The sequence below is a fragment of the Macadamia integrifolia genome, chromosome 9, assembly GCF_013358625.1.
Source record: "Macadamia integrifolia cultivar HAES 741 chromosome 9, SCU_Mint_v3, whole genome shotgun sequence".
Taxonomy (NCBI): Eukaryota; Viridiplantae; Streptophyta; class Magnoliopsida; order Proteales; family Proteaceae; genus Macadamia; species Macadamia integrifolia.
Genome location: NC_056565.1, coordinates 37,510,125 through 37,523,053, shown reverse-complemented (window position 1 = coordinate 37,523,053; position 12,929 = coordinate 37,510,125). Strand labels below are relative to the sequence as shown.

General features: G+C 53.1%; 1 long non-coding RNA gene across 1 annotated transcript; it reads right to left on the bottom strand.

Moving 5' to 3' along the window:
* Nucleotides 1–281: 281 nt before the first annotated feature.
* Nucleotides 282–12,131, bottom strand: LOC122088167. Its single transcript, XR_006143002.1, has 3 exons — nucleotides 11,952–12,131; nucleotides 703–814; nucleotides 282–561 (listed from the first exon to the last, which is right to left on the bottom strand). It is a non-coding gene; the product is annotated as an uncharacterized LOC122088167 (long non-coding RNA).
* Nucleotides 12,132–12,929: the final 798 nt, after the last annotated feature.

Below are 12,929 nucleotides of genomic sequence, written 5' to 3'. Positions count from 1 at the left end.
TCACACACCAGGGTGGTGTGCTACGTCCTTGGGCGAAGAAGAAGATGATTCACTATGCAAAAGAGAAATTACACCCTAGCAGCGGCGAGGAAAAACTCACCCTGCTGCGTGAAAACCTTGGAATACAATGACTTTCTCAACAAGCAATAGTACATTATATATACTCCAAAATCGTGAGTCGACCCATTGGGTCGCTGTCGATCCGGTCAAATCATACCGTGGGGGCTACGCCCCCGCACCCCCATACGAAATTAGTGATGGGCTCCGGGCTTGGTCCTATCGGCCCAACCCCTCTGCTTCCATCACAAATCTCAGAAAGATTCCCATTCGGGTCGCCACCAAAATATGTCGGATCGGGTCAATCTCCAAAACGGGTGAAGAATTCAAGACAAACTTAACACATACACAAACAAATATTAAATTAGCTCCTACATAAAAAAAGGACCTTCACTCTCATTTTCTGTCTTCGAGTCTTGGTTCAGTTTGTTCCTCTCTCGACTGTAGGAGTTGATCCTACATTTCGTGTAGCAATCAATGCCGAGCAGTTGGTCCCGCATAGTTCTATCCAATGAGATCCGAAAGGGAAGAAGCCGGAGGTAAAAATACTTCAGCAAACCAAGAATAGGAATCAGATATGAGTAGTCTCATTTAAGAGGTTCCTAATTAAAAGAGATAATCATTAAATTTCATGTGTAAACTCACCGGGTCGGTGCGTTGTTCACTATTTGGCATTCGTGTATGCCTCCTGGAACAGAATGTTTGCGGTGTGTGTTAGAAAGAGCGATGAGGGAGAGGAGATATTAGGAATTAGGACCTGTTGCTGCCAAAAAACCCCGCTAGTCGAACCTACACAAACACAGACGACGGAGGCCCGGAGCTTTGTCCGGGGTTAGTCCTCCGACGCTCAAGTCAGGGTCGGCCGCACAGTTCAATAAGGGAGTAATGGTGAGGGTCTCAGAGCTTACCTCTCCCTTTCTTCCGTGCCCTCTTATATTGCTCTTAGGGTTTAGGGTTTTCCCCCTTCTTCCCTCTTAGAGTCCCACTCGAATACGTCCATCCTTCTGGGGGGAATATTCCCCTCATGCAAACGACGTGATCCCGCATGATTTTGAGAGCGTACCTCGGTGATTGAGCGTGCTTGAGCGTGAGTGGTTTATTGGAACCTTCGTCTGGCGGAGGACACGTATCTCAGAGGCGACACATGTCATTGCTCCCACCGAGAGGTCAGTTTGGCTATATCAGGTGCCCCCTTACTTCCACTAGGAGCTTCTTCCTGTGGGAGTAACCAACATCTTCTTCTTTGGTTGACTTGTTCCTTCTGCCTTGGCATTACTAGTGACCGAGGCTTGGGGTCGACTGAGAGAAAGACCTTCGGTTGATTTTGACCGGCCTTACAGAGCCCCTTGTCGAAGGAGGGACCCTCGGTCAGGCCCGTTCGGCTTTGGCCGAACTCCCAACCGAAGGAGGGACCCTCGGTCAGGTCCGTTCGGCCTTACTGAACTCCCAACTGAAGGAGGGACCCTCGGTCAGGTCCGTTCGGCTTTACTGAGCCCCCTGCCGAAGGTGGGACCCTCGGTCAGGTCCGTTCATCTTTGGCCGAACTCCCAACCGAAGGAGGGACCCTCGGTCAGGTCAGTTTGGCTTTGGCCAAACTCCCAACCGAAGGGGGGACCCTCGATCAGATCCGTTCGGCTTTGGCCGAACTCCCAACCGAAGGAGGGACCCTCGGTCAGGTCCGTTCGGCTTTGGCCGAACTCCCAATCGAAGGAGGGGCCCTCGATCAGGTCCATTCGGCTTTGGCAGAACTCCCAACCGAAGGAGGGACCCTCGGTCAGGTCCGTTCGGCTTTGGCCGAACTCCCAATCGAAGGAGGGACCCTCGGTCAGGTCCGTTCGGCTTTGGTCGAGCCCCCTGCCGAAGGCGGGACCCTTGATCAGGTCCGTTCGGCTTTTACTGAACTCCAAACTAAAGGAGGGACCCTCGGTCAGGTCCGTTCGGCTTTGGTCGAACTCCCAACCGAAGGTGGGACCCTCGGTCAGGTCCGTTCGGCTTTGGCCGAACTCCCAACTGAAGGAGGGGCCCTCGATTAGGTCTGTTCGGCTTTATCGAGTCCCCTGTCGAAGGTGGGACCCTCGGTCAGGTCCGTTCGGCTTTGGACGAACTCCCAACCGAAGGAGGGACCCTCGGTCATGTCCGTTCGGCTTTGGCCAAACTCCCAACCGAAGGAGGGACCCTCGGTCAGGTCCGTTCGGCTTTGGCCGAACTCCCAACCGAAGGAGGGACCCTCGGTCAGGTCCTTTTGGCTTTGGCCGAACTCCCAACCGAAGGTGGGACCCTCGGTCAGGTCCGTTCGGCTTTGGCTGAACTCCCAACCGAAGGAGGGGCCCTCGATCAGGTCCGTTCGGCTTTGGCCGAGCCCCCTGCCAAAGGCGGGACCCTCGATCAGGTCCGTTCGGCTTTTGCCGAACTCCCAACCAAAGGAGGGACCCTCGGTCAGGTCCGTTCGGCTTTGGCCAAACTTCCAACCGAAGGAGGGACCCTCGGTCAGGTCCGTTCAGCTTTGGCCGAACTCCCCACCGAAGGTGAAACCGTCTGTTAGGTCCGTTCGGGCACAAACCTCGAGGCTTCGTATCTTGACGTGGAGGTGCCATTAATGCTCGGGAAGTCGTACCGCCTTTCCCCCATCTATATAGTGTGGGGGGCCATTTGTGGGGCATTTTTCTTTTCCCTTCGGAGAGCTCACCTTCGGCTTCGGATTCCCTTTGAGCCTTCGTCTTCGTCTTCCCTTAGTTTAGCAACACCCGCAAGTAAGTGATGTCTTCCTCGTCGGGCTACAGCCCATCGTCCCACGAGAGGTCAAGGCCAAAACGTAGGTATAGGAGTCCTGGGGAAGTCCGAGGGATGTCCTCGGATTCCACCGACTCTCCCTCCTCCCGCGACTCATCGTCCGCGGCCTCACCGTCGGGGTCCAAGGGTGGCTCCAACGGCGAGGGGTTCAGGGAGAGGGTGCTAAATGCCCGAGCCCAGACCCAGGAGCCCCTGGAAGTGGAGGCCCTCAACATCGTCTCTACGATGGACGAACCAGAACTGGAGGAGCTGAGGGCCTCCTTCAGTGTTTCGGACGCTTTCGAGCTCCGTCTGCCCAGACCTTCTGACCGAGCCAGCTATCGGAACTTCGAGGAGCTGTGCTTGTACAAGGAGGCCTTCAAGGCCGGTCTTCGGCTGCCCCTCCACCCCTTCTTTACCAAAGTGTTTCGGCACTCTGGGGTATGCCCGACCCAGCTAACGCCGAACGGGTGGCGACAAGCGTTAAGCTTCGTCATCTTCTTTGTTCGGCACAAGAGGCCCCTCTCCCTTCCCCTCTTCATTAACTGTTTCCTTCTTCAGGCCTGTAAGGGGCTTACGGGTTGGTACTATTTTTGCCCCCGAAAGGACCTTCGGCTCTTGAAGGGTTACTCGACTTCCATCCACGGATGGAAGGAAAAGTATTTCTTCGTGAAGTCGATCGAGGGGGTGCCCTTCGGCACGGTCTGGGATATCCCGGACCTTAGGGATGTGAACTCCGCCCCTGCCCTATTCGGGGCAGACGCGGAGTCGTTGGTAATGGCGAGGCTGCAAGAAGGCTGTTCTCCAGTCGAGGCCGACTGCCTCAAGTCCGACGCCATACTCTTCAAGTTCGGGCTTAGCCCGGGTGAGTTAGGCTAGCCCCCGTCTGTTTCCTTTGAGTATTAGTTCCTTACGCTAATTACCTTGCTTCTTCTTGCAGTGCAAGTCACTAGGGCCGAGGCTAAGGCCGTCGCCGCGGCAAGGCAGGCACAGATCAAGGAGGCCAAGGCACGTGACGCCCAACAGCAGCCGAGGCCGAAGCGGAAGGAGAAGAAAGGACCGTCCTCCGAGACTCCGAAGAAGAGGCCCAGAGTCGAAGGGTCGAGTGCCGAGGCTGTCCAGGCCCTCGCAGCTCCGGGCCGAGACGGGCCTGCTCAAGACCCCTCCCCCACTGCTGTTTCCCGAGGCCCGAGGGTTGCGACGACGAGGGCTGAGGTGGGGCTCATCCCCTAATGGTCAGTGAAGGAGGACAACACGCTGGCCGTCGGACGGGTTGCTAGGGAGTTGGTGATGAAGGGGAGTCTTCCCCGAGATACCACCGAGGCCCAGAAGCAAGGGACGGGGGCACTGATCACCTCTGCATGCATCTTCATGGCGGGGGTAAGCTTTGGTCCCCCTGCCTTCCTTTGCTTGTACATTTTTTTTTTTGCATTCTGACCTTCGGTGTTTCATGCAGGCTCAGAATCAGATGGGTCAGCTGGCGGCTCGAGCCGAGGCTATGTGCCGAGACCTTGAGGTCACCGAGAGGGAGAGGGTCTCCCTAGACAACGAGCGCACCCTCCTCCTCGAGAAGGTGGAGCACTTGGAGAAGGAGCTGGTCTTCGAGCGCCGAGAGTGCAATCGAAAGCTCTCGGAGCTGAAGTCGCAGGTGAAGGCCCGAATTCAGGAAGCCGAGGCCCGAGGGGTCGAGAAGTATCGGTCCTCCGAGGACTTCAGGGAGGAGATCAAGCGCGCCATCACCCCGGGGTACACAATGGGCTCTACCGAGGTCCGAGATTGGGTCCTCGAGCGCTACCCCGGGGTCTCCTTCGAGGACGACGACGTGGAGGCGGTTCCATCGGCCACCGAGGTTGCCGACGCCGATGGTGGAGGCTGCAGCGAGGAAGGCGAGGTCCATTTGCATAGAGAAGTCCCTCCGACTCCCGGCCATGGAGGTTTGGACCAGGAGACTCTCCCAGCCGAAGACGAGGCCGCGAACCCGACGGACGCTCCTTGAGGTCGTCTCGGGCCTCAGCTCAGACTACCCCCCCTCTTGTTATGTAACCAACCTTCGGGCTTCTTGTGGCTGCGGGCATTATGCCTTATGTAATTAGCCTTTGGGCTTTTAATGTAATCCTTGCCTTCGGGGCTTCATGAATGCATTAGTCTTTTTTTTTCTTCTCTTCTGTCCCTTTAATGTCGTCTTTGATTCGTAGATAGGTGCAAAGAGCCGAAACCCTAGTTGACCTTCTTAGGCGCATGGCCCCGAGACTTTCCGAGGGCTGACCCTGCAATCACTTAGCAATTTTTTCTAAGTGTTTTCCCTCTCGGCTCCAGCCAAAGGGTTTGTCAGACGCGTGGATCTGGGACTTGGCCGAAGGTCGACCCTTCGATAGTCAGAATCACCAAGCAATTTATCTAGTGTGTACCCTCGGCTCCAGCCGAAGGGTCTGTTAGATGCTAGGTCTTCGTCGAAGGCTGACCCTTCGATAGTCGGTCAATCACCAAGCAATTTACCAAGTGTGCACCCTCGGCTCCAGCCGAAGGGTCTGTTAGATGCATGGATCTAGGTCTTTGTCGAAGGCCAATCCTTCGATAGTTAGACGATCACCAAGCAATTTTTACTAAGTGTGCACCCTCGGCTCCAGCCGAAGGGTCTGTTAGATGCATGGATCTAGGTCTTCGCCGAAGGCCGATCCTTCGATAGTTAGACGATCACCAAGCAATTTCTACCAAGTGTGCACCCTCGGCTCCAGCCTAAGGGTCTGTTCCTTTGGTAAGTTTCTTCGACCCTGAGTCAGGTCTCAGGTCGACAGTGACCTTCGGTCAGGTCCGTTCGGCTTTGGCCGAACTCCCAACCGAAGGGGAACTCGGCCAGGTCAACCCAGCCTTGTTTGTGCCTCCACCGAGGTGTGGACCTTCAGTCATCCGTTCAGCAGGGTTAAAGGTTATCAGCCTGGAGAATGTCTCAATTGTCGTAAACCAGCTCTCGTATTATCCATGAATAAAATCTTCCGGATTTTAAGATGAATTACCACTTAAAGGTTCATAAGGGCAATAATTGCAAAGAACTACAAATGGAAAAACTATAAACGACAAGAGTGCGCGCCCGCCACTTCACTACTGGTGGAATTTTCTTAAATTCTGAGAGTTCCACGATCGGGGTATCCTTCCTCCCCCCGTAGTCTCTAGGTGATAGGACCCTGGTCGTATTACCCTCAAGACTCTGTAGGGACCTTCCCAGTTTGGATCCAGCTTCCCTTGATGTCTTGGGTCCGACACTTCCGCCCTTCTCAGGACAAGGTCGCCCTGCCTGAACTCGTTCTTCCGAACTTTGGTGTTGTAGTGCCTAGCGACCCTCCACTGGTAGGCGGCGATCCTTTCTTGCGAAGCTTCTCTGGTTTCTGCCAAGAGATCTAGATTCGCCCGGAGCCCTCCGTCGTTTTCGTCTTCGTTGTAGTACCGAATCCGATGGGTAGTGCCCCTATCTCTACTGGGAGTACAGCTTCAGTGCCATATGTTAACATGAAGGGTGTTTCTCCGGTAGCTAACCTCTCAGTAGTGCGGTAAGCCCAGAGAATGTGGTGCAACTCGTCTGCCCCTAGTCCTTTGGCATCATCTAGCCTCTTTTTTATCCCTTGGAGTAGCGTACGGTTGGTTACTTCTGTTTGCCTGTTGGTCGATGGATACCTGACGGAGGTTTTCCTGTGGTTGATGCCGAGGGCTTCACAGAACGCGTCGAAGGTTGGATTGGCAAACTGAGTTCCATTATCCGTAACCACAACCTGGGGGATTCCAAATCTGTATACTACAGCCCTTTGGAAGAAGTCCCTTATGTTCTTTTTGGTTATCGTCGCTAGGGCTTCGGCTTCCGCCCACTTCGTGAAGTAGTCGACTGCCACCACGACAAACTTCCTTTGTCTCGTGGCCAGGGGGAACGGGCCTAGGATGTCCATCCCCCACATGGCGAACGGTACTGGGCTAGATAAGGACGAGAGCTTGGTAGAATGTAGCCTAGGCACGGGGGCGAACATCTGGCACTTGACACATTTTCTGACCAGTGATTCCGCGTCCTTTCTCATTATCGGCCAGTACAGGCCCTGCCTTAGTACTTTGTGCGCCAGGGCCTGGGCTCCAAGGTGTTGGCCACATATCCCTTCATGCACTTCCTGGAGTGCGTACTCGCCATCGGAAGAATCCAGGCACTTGAGATATGGTGAGGTGAACCCTATCTTGTATAGCGTGTCATCCTTCAGGAAGAAGCGCGCTGACCTCATTCTTACTTTTCTTGCTTCGCCCCTATTCTCTGGGAGCTTTCCCTCCTTGAGGTATTCTGTTATGGCGTCCATCCAGCTTTGGCCGTTTTCACCTACGGGTAATAGCTCGCGGAGTTTTTCGATGCTTGGTTGTGGTAGTACTTCGAAATACACCGCTCGTCCAAGTTCTACGAAGTCGGAAGTGGCCAGCTGTGATAGTGCGTCTGCGCTAGCATTCTCTTCTCATGACACCTGCTTTACCTCAAATTCCTTGAAAGCCGCTGATCTATCTCGCACAGTGTTCAAGTATTCGGCCATCCTCTGCTCTTTGGCCTCGTATTCACCATTCACTTGCCGCACCACAAGTTGGGAGTCGCTATGCACTACTAGTTCCTTCACCATCAAAGCCCGAGCCAGATTAATTCCGGCTATTATCGCTTCGTATTCCGCTTCGTTGTTGGAGGCGTCGAAGTCGAACCGTAGGGCGTATTCTACTTTGAAACCCTCGGGGCTTACCAACACGATTCCTGCACCGCTTCCGTCGCTGTTGGAAGCCCCATCCACGTACAGTGTCCAAGCCTCATCTCCTCGTTCCTCGACAGATTCCTGCGGGTCATCGGGGATGGTCGTCTCCGCTATGAAGTCTGCGAGGGCCTGTGCTTTAATTACGGTTCTCGGCTTGTACTGGATGTCGAACTCTCCCAACTCTATGGCCCAATTTACCAGACGACCGGACATGTCTGTCGCTGCAGTATTTTCTTCAGGGGCTGGTCGGTGAGTACGCATACCGTGTGTGACTGAAAATATGGCCTCAGCTTTCTTGCCGCCGTCACGAGGGCGTACACCACTTTCTCCGCCTTTCGGTATCTTGTCTTGGCATCTGGAAGGGTTCGGCTGACGTAGTATATAGGCCATTGTTGCCTTCCTTCCTCTTTCATCAGTACGACGCTTACAACAACTGCCGATACAGCAAGGTACAGCTGCAAGGCATCCCCGGTGTTCGGCTTTGTCAGCAGCGGGGTTGCGGCCAAGTATTCCTTCAATTGTTCGAAAGACTTTTCGCACTCCTCCGTCCACTCGAACTTTTTGGTCCCTTTCAACGCTATGAAGAAAGGAAGGCATCTATCTGCAGACCGAGACATGAATCTTCCGAGGGCGGCGACCCGACCCGTCAGCTCCTGGACTTGCTTCACGTTCTGGGGTGACCTCATGTCCCGAATGGCTTGTATTTTGACTGGGTTGGCTTCAATTCCTCTCTCCGAGACGATGAAGCCGAGGAACTTTCCTGAGGCTACTCTGAAGGCACATTTTGTCGGGTTCAGCTTCATGCCGTACCGTCGCAGTACCTGGAACGCCTCTTCCAAGTCTTGGATGTGTCTTTCCACCTTCAGGCTTTTCACGAGCATGTCGTCTACATACACTTCCATGGTTTTGCCGATCATCCCTTTGAAAATTTTATTCACTAACCTTTGATACGTGGTCCCGGCGTTCTTTAGTCCGAAAGGCATGACCTCATAGCAGTACAACCCACCCTCGGTTATGAAGGATGTTTTCGGGACATCAGCCTCGGACATTTTGATTTGGTTGTACCCCGAGTATGCATCCATGAAACTCAGCGCCTCGTATCCCGCCGTGGCGTCGATGAGGAGGTCTATCCTTGGCAGGGGGTATGCGTCCTTCGGGCAGGCCTTATTTAGGTCGGTGAAGTCGATGCAGATCCTCCACTTCCCGTTTGCCTTCGGGACCATTACCATGTTAGATATCCACTCCGGGTACTGGATCTCGCGGATGAACCGGGCCTTCAGTAACTTTTCCACTTCCTCGTCTATCTTCTTCTGTCTTTCGGGGGCAAACGTCCTCTTAATCTGCTGCACCGGCTTCTTCATTGGGCTAACATTCAGATGATGTTCTATCACCTCTCGATCTATCCCGGGCATGTCCGACGCCGACCAGGCGAATACGTCAGCGATGTTTCGTAGGAATGAGATGAGTCTTTCTCGCTGCAACCTTGGCATGGTAGCCCCAATCTGGAATTGCCGGGTGTCATCCCCTTCTTCAGCTTCAACTTGCACCAAATCTTCGGCCGGCTCCCCCCGTTGATAACTGGCATCATCACGTAGATCCTCTATCTGGAGCGCCTCACCCGCCTTTTCTTTTCCTCACAGAGTAGTGGCATAACACCTCCGGGATGTCTCCTGATCGCCCCGACACTCCCCGACGCCATTCTTGGTAGGGAACTTCATTTTGAGATGGGAAGTGGAGACGACGGCCTTTAACAGGTTCAACCCAACCCTTCCTAGTATGGCATTATACGTCGATGTAATGCTCACCACCAGGAAGTTGATCATGACCGTCGCCTGGCAATCTCCGGTGCCAGCTCGAACCGGCAACTCAATCGACCCTTCCACCTTCACCGGGACACCGGAGAATCCCTGCAGCGGGTGTTCGACCTTCTTTAATTTTCCCTCGTCGAGGCCCATCTTCCGGAAAGCTTCGAGGAACAGGATATCAGCTGAACTGCCGTTATCCACTAAGATCCTCTTCACTTTGCAATCCGCTATGGTCATGGTGATGACCAAGGCATCGTCATGCGGGGTTTGTGCCCCTTCCAGATCATCATCTGAGAAGGAGATAACCGTCCCCGTCTTCACCTTCTTGTTCGGCCATTCTGCCATACGTACGTTCCTCGCGTAGGCCTTCGCCTTCCTGGTAGAGATCGAACTCTCTCCAGCGGCCGGGCCTCCACAGATGGTTGCTATAACTCTGGTCAGGCTCTTATTCTCCTCTCGAGGGCGACGGTCAGCTTCCTCGGGTGTCTAGTTCCTTCGCTGTTCTTGATTGCCTCTACGGGCGAGCCCCCTTCTCTCATAACGACCTCCACCATCTCTTCGACGGTTATCCCTCCGGCCGTTACCATCTGGGGCCACCTCCTTCTCCCGGTCTACAAATCTGCCCAGGTATCCCCTTCTGATCATTCCTTCTATCTCCCCCTTAAGATGCCAACAGTCCTCGGTATCGTGGCCATGGTCTCTGTGGAAGTGGCAATATCTGTCCCCATTGCGTCTTTCGGGGTGTCACCCCATCTTTCCTGGCCACTTCATGGCTCTGGCATCTGGGGAATCTTTTATCTGCATTAACACCTCTGTTTGCCTTCGGTTCAGGGGTGCGTACCTCTCAAACTTCCTTGGTGGACTGGGGGACCGACTGCGCTCGGACTTTCATCTTTTTCCTTCTTCGACGGGTTTATCATCAACCCTTGAGGGCCTCTTCCTCGCCGCCTTCCTTTCGGCTTCTTCATCGGCCTGGAGGGTTTCTTCCATCTGGATGTACTTATCGCATCGTGCCCTCAGCTCGGTCAGGTCCCTAGGTGTATGCTTCGCCAGGGACCTCTTCAACTCCTTGTCCTTGACGCCTCCTAGCAGGCCCGTAAACTCCTCCTTTGGGTCTAGGCCCCTGATTGTGATATTTTCTTGTTGGAATCGCTTCATATAGTTCCGCAACGATTCCCCTTCTTGCTGTTTGACGTTAGTTAGGTTCAACGTAGTCTTCTGGAGGGGCTGGCTATTAGAGAATCCTTCACGAAGACGTAACTCAGATCGCTGAAGCTGTGGATCGACTTCGTCGGCAGTCGGTTGTACCACAGCCTTGCCGCCCCCCTGAACGTCAATGGAAGGGCACGACACATAATATTTTTCGAGACGCGATGGAATTGCATGGCGGCCTTAAAACCTTCCAGGTGATCGACGGGGTCCCCTGACCCGTCATAAGTGTCATACTTGGGCAGGCGAAAACCGAACGGGAGCGGGTCCCTCATGACCTCGTCAGCTAAGGCCGTGTCATTGGTGAGGTCTGGCTCACGGTTTCCCATCTGGTTTTCTGCCACCTTTCTGATCTCGTCCTTCAAGTCTAGGATCATCCTCTTTAATCCCGAGTCCTCGGACCTTTGTCTGTCTCCTTGGTGCGGATCCCCATACGGGTCTCTGGCGGCGCATCGCGTCCTACTTCGGGGCGCGGGACTCTCCCTTTCTCGGCTTCGAGGGTCGCGCCCGGCCCTTGTCGATCCCGTACTGCTTCGGTCTTCATCTCAAGCTCTCTCAAACTGGACGTGGGGACCTGGGGGTGCTCCGCCGGTCCTGTGGGAGACAGCTTTGGAGACCTCCCTCATAGTCTCGGCCATCCGGTTATATTTGTCCTGGAGGTCTTCAAACTGCTGCCTCGTCACGTACTCCTGGGCCGCAGGAGGCTGATGGTCACTGCCTTCACGTACTGAATATCCAGCTGAACGCTGGTATCTGACGGACACTTCCCGGTCGTCATGGCCCCTTTCTCGTCCTATCTCCGCCGAGGGAGGAAGCTCCCCTGAAGGTTCTTTCCCCATGTCTATGTTGGACGTCGCTCTTGTCCTCTTTCGGTTGTAGGTTCTCCCCACCATTACCGTCGTTCCCACAGACGGCGCCAATTTGTTGCTGCCAAAAAACCCCGCTAGTCGAACCTACACAAACACAGACGACGGAGGCCCGGAGCTTTGTCCGAGGTTAGTCCTCCGACGCTCAAGTCAGGGTCGGCCGCACAGTTCAATAAGGGAGTAATGGTGAGGGTCTCAGAGCTTACCTCTCCCTTTCTTCCGTGCCCTCTTATATTGCTCTTAGGGTTTAGGGTTTTCCCCCTTCTTCCCTCTTAGAGTCCCACTAGAATATGTCCATCCTTCTGGGGGGAATATTCCCCTCATGCAGACGACGTGATCCCGCGTGATTTTGCGAGCGTGCCTCAGTGATTGAGCGTGCTTGAGCATGAGTGGTTCTTGGAACCTTCGTCTGGCGGAGGACACGTGTCTCAGAGGCGACACGTGTCATTGCCCCCACCGATAGGTCAGTTTGGCTATATCAGGACCCAAATCTGCTGCCGCCCAATTCAATATAATAGTTGGCACTCGAAACTCCCTTCTAGAGATCTAGAGAAGACAGGATTGGATTGGAGGAGGCAACTGGTTTTTTATGGTCTGCGGGTGGCAATACTGAGCGGAGGTGAGCACAGACATGTTGGAACAGTAGTTTATTGGGTGAACTTCGGAGTTTCACTTGCAAAAAAAAAAAAAGTTACACAAAAATGAGGGTTTTTAGAATGGATTTAAATTGGGTATTTTGGTCTACATAATATGTGAATGGTGCTTATTTTGGTCCACTAAAACTGTATAATTTTTTTTTTTTTTTTTTGGTAGGGTATTTTGGCTCTTTTCTTTCCTTCTATTTGGAACGTTTACATTAAGAGGGTATTTTGGTCTTCTTAAGAAGAGTTTACATTAGGAGGGTATTATAGTCTTCTTCAGAAGTATACCAAGCACCATGTAATAGAGGTGTAAGTTTGACCTAGATTACTCGCCCTAAACCCGAACCAGGCTTGTGCTAAGTTTTTTTATTTTATTTATTTTTTTATTTATTTTTTATCCTGAGGCAAGTTAGGGTTGAAAAATACTGACACTGGGTTTGGACTTGGCCAAGGCCCAACCTGGCCCTAAGTTTAACCCTAATTTATATTGTATAATTTAAAGCTTTCATCCTATCCTTTTATTCAGAATAATGAAATCTGTATCATTCATTCTTATACCCAATCTATATGGAAATTTCTAACTTCATCAAATACAAAATGTCATAATTACTTCTCCAATGTGACTCAGACCTTGACTGCAAAACATGGTCAATCAATGTTAGCCCAACCCTGGAAAAAATCAGGCTTAGCCCAACCCTAGCAAAAAATCAAGAGCAACCCGTCCAATCAGGGTTAATTAAGGCTGATTTGGGTTGGCATGAGCTCAATAGGGTTGGGTTGGACTTGGATTGAGTTTTGGGACCTAGGGTTGGATTAGGGTTT